The 3,967-nt window shown below is 37.4% G+C and overlaps 1 non-coding gene across 1 annotated transcript; it reads left to right on the top strand.

Moving 5' to 3' along the window:
- The first annotated feature begins 241 nt into the window (after window positions 1-241).
- Window positions 242-348, top strand: LOC143870166 (small nucleolar RNA R71). The gene has a single exon (XR_013244958.1). It is a non-coding gene; the product is annotated as a small nucleolar RNA R71 (small nucleolar RNA).
- The last annotated feature ends 3,619 nt before the right edge of the window (window positions 349-3,967 follow it).

Below are 3,967 nucleotides of genomic sequence, written 5' to 3'. Positions count from 1 at the left end.
TATCAAGATGGGCCTCTTTTGCCACGGCACCCTCTATTAGAAATCCCTTGCTTGAAGTGGCTCTCTCACCGTCTTGAGTGGATTTCCACTCTCTTGTTTTTTCTGCCAAATCAAGTAAGAAGTTCCATGCTGTGGCCTCATTCGTGAAAGATGTAAAACCATTGGACACATGGACTCAAGAAGTTGCTTTGTTTGGTAATCTATGCCCTCATAGACAATTTGGCATAAGTGCCACAAATCAATTCCATGGTGAGGACACTCTTGGAGTAGGTCTTTGAATCTCTCCATAAACTTAAAAAATGACTCTAATGGCTTTTGTTTGAATTGTAAAATATTGTTCCTAAGCTTATTAGTTTTATGTAATGGAAAAAACTTTTTTGGAAAGCGACGGCGAACTCCTCCCAAGTGGTGATGGAGTTCGTTGGAGGCCATAGAGCCACTTTTTGGCTCCATCCTTGAGTGAAAACGTAATAAACCGCAACTTTACCGCATCATCGGTAAGTTGTTGCAACTTAATCAAAGCACAAACATCTTCAAACTTACGCAAAAATAAATAAGCATCCTCCGAAGGGAGGCCATGAAAATGAGGAAGCAAAGAGATAAATTGCGATTTTAGCTCAAAATTATTGCCCTGTGCAATCGGCAATCTAATGCAAAAAGGTTGCGCGGTTCGGGCCGGATAGAAGCGATCGCGCAAACTCTTGGGCGGCTCTTGTTCTTCCGCGATGACTACTTGATTTGGATTTGGTGCGATGTCTTCCGCCGTCTCTAACCGGTTTGCTCTTTCTAGTTGATTGGCCGAGTTTCGCACCCAACCTGCACTCATAGACACAAGAAAACCAAGAAAGAGAGATGGATAGGCAAGAAACCAAAATTATAACTAAACTAAAAATAACTACTAATCTAACACTTTGAATAATTAAGATTCTAATGCAACTCTCTTCTCCGGCAACGGCGCCAAAAACTTGTTAGATTTATTAAATAACCGCAAGTGCACGAATCGTGTAAATACAGGACGAACTCAGGGAAGAGAAATCTAGTTGTCAATCCAATTCTTGTACCGATTAGAATACTAGCTTTGATATAATGTTGCCTGGAATGGACTTAGGATTTTCGTGGCCTTGACTTGGGAGCCAACACTATATATAAGCGTATATTCTAATCAATCTAAGAATCAAATTTAACTAAGATCTTTTTTATTTAAAATCCTAATTTAGGCAAAGTGTACCAAGTTTCTAATGATCTCTTTTAACTACTTATCTAATTTAATTAGATAACCAAAATTCTAAGGGCCTAAGTTAATTGAAAAGTTGCAAAAGTAATTTGGAATAGTGTAAAAACTTTAATTCAATATAAAAGATTACCTAGGGCTAGAATCCACCATTGGTTCGGATTAGATTGATTAATTAAAACAACTCTTGAACTGGGCTGAAAATTCAATTAACTAGTCAATAAGGAATAAGATCAAAGGGATGTCATTCCTTGTAAGTAATTAATCAAATCCACTCTCCAATTTACATTGATTATATAGAACTTTATATTTGTTAATCAATAATCATTCATACGAAAGGGGAAAGCTAATGGCATGAATGATTGGGATTTTCCAAACACAAAATCCTACACAAATTTTCAATTGAGGAGATTGATTTAATTATAAATATTTCTCCTTCCCCATGGCTTCAACTAAACCCTAAGTAATTAGGATTTAGTTATTCATGAATAAGAGAAGAAAAATAAAAATAAAAGAGATAGATGGGAGAAAGAGTGCCATATAGAACTTGAAAGGAAATGAAACAAAAGCAAATTACTTCTTAACTAACTTGAATTGAAATAAAATTACATCAAACTAAACTTAAAATAAATAACAAGAATTAAATAGAACTTAGTCTTTTTCTCCTCCAACTTTGGCCAAATCCTCCTCTTCAAGCTTTAGTGTCACCTTGGAATGAACGGTGGATGATTGATCCTTGGTTGAAAGTAGAAAATAAAAAGAGCATGAAAAAGAACAAGAAAACCTAAGAGCGAGAGAGAGAGGTTGAGAATGGTGTAGAAGTAGAGAGAGAGAGAGAGAATTAGAGAATGTAGAGAGCTCTTTGTTATTCTTTACACCAATATATGGAGGGAATATCTTTCTATTTACAATTTCAGCAACTTTGTACCTTGTCTTGGTAATTTGAGCCATTTTTGTTGACTTTTTCCTCTTCTCTTACGTAGAAATGGGTGGGATTTTGGCAACTTTCTCTCCTTCTTCATGGTGGGCCCCACAAATGTATGTGTATGCATTACAAAATTAAAAAATGCTATTCTTTTCCAAAGAAAAACGTGGGCTGAATTGTGTTGCATGGATTTTTGAAAACTTGGCAAGATGCTAAAATGGTAGATTTGATGAGGTGTTGTTTAGAAAATTTGCCTACTTTTTATTTCCATTGGCAGACATAGAGGCTAAATTTCTGAGAGACAAAGCAAGTTTCTAAACGTGGTTGTTGCCTTTTGTTATATCCATACTCCCTCGTTGTGATACAAGCACTCCATCCTATTATTAACAAGTTTCTGTTTGGAGTAGGCTGGGAATTGCAAGAATCGTTGAAAAAATTAGTAACATGGGACCCACCTGCTAGTTGGAATACTTGCCATATCAAGTAAATGATTCACCTTACTCACACGTGAGACCCACCATAGGAAGAGCTACCAAAAAAAACATCTTCTTTTCTCTTGTCTTGAATTAGATAGATCTGGGCCGTTTATCATTGGATGGCAACCATGCAGATTAAGATAATGAAGGGAGATCCCAACCATGTTTCACTAGTTGCACAATTCCATTTTGTCTTTTCCTTGGTGGGACTCAACACAACATCCGAACCATGCCTCTCAAATGAATGGGTTGGATCGATCAAAAGTGGGACCCACAAAGTGGTAGCTGAATAATGAGGACGAGCCTACAGAAGGATGATCCTAGCTCTCTTTTTTGGATGAAAGATAATCGGCTGGAGAGGGAGCCCATGTAGCTGCACTCTAACATGCAATCCTCCATTTTTGAATGAGGACAAAATCTGTTTACAAGTGAGCCCACGAACAAAGACAAAATCTGCCGAAATGTTAGCCTTTGCAAAAGTAGAAATTTTGGGGCTGTAATTATCAATAGAGAACGATAAAATATCAAATGGATGGTTCGGATCATCCATTTGATGTAGCTGTTACAATCCTACACAAATGTGCGCCCACTTCATTGGGTTGATCAAAACCATTCATTTAATGGGCATGGATGACTCAAGTGTCCCCTCTAAATCATTTCCATAGCTAATCCAAACCATCCATTTCAATGGGCTATGATGTTTACGCCCCTTTTTACCATTGATACACTTACACTAGGTGTCCCTTGTAATAAAAAGGGGTGTAAAATTGCAGAGCCCACTTTATAGAATAATCTAACCGTTCACTTGATTGGCCAAAGCGTAAATTATAAATCCACTTCTAAATTTTCGACCAAACCGACGCCCTTTTTAGCTTTTTAGCTCCATTTTCTCGAAACTCTTGTAAATAACCCTAAAACATAAGAAACAATAAAAAATATTAGTAGCACAACTTTAAATGATAAAAATATGCATGTTTCTTACCACTACCATTCACCCAGAAATGTGTTCATCATACAACCAAGGCGTTCCTCTACCCATCTAATCTCAATGAAGTCTCCCACAATACACCAAGGATTATCCCATTTCCTTCCCAAATCTTCTAATTCCTCCCAACTCTTTGCTTTCTCCGTCCTGTTAATTGGACCTTAAACCCCCGTAAAGGTCTCCAAAGACTGATTGCTAATGTTTTAACGGCCATGGAAAGAGAATAGCTACCCCTCCAAGAGTACATCATCTCATACTTGTTACATCCCACGCCACAAAAATATCACCCGAAGCACCCTCTGAATATGAGGTAATGAAATCCCAATGAGCTTGCAACCCCGATCCTTTCA

The sequence above is a fragment of the Tasmannia lanceolata genome, unplaced genomic scaffold (assembly GCF_043159265.1).
Source record: "Tasmannia lanceolata isolate RefF3 unplaced genomic scaffold, GAP_Taslan_0.1 ptg000003l, whole genome shotgun sequence".
Taxonomy (NCBI): domain Eukaryota; kingdom Viridiplantae; phylum Streptophyta; class Magnoliopsida; order Canellales; family Winteraceae; genus Tasmannia; species Tasmannia lanceolata.
Note: the sequence above shows the minus strand (reverse complement) of the source record. Positions and strands in the feature narration are given on the sequence as shown.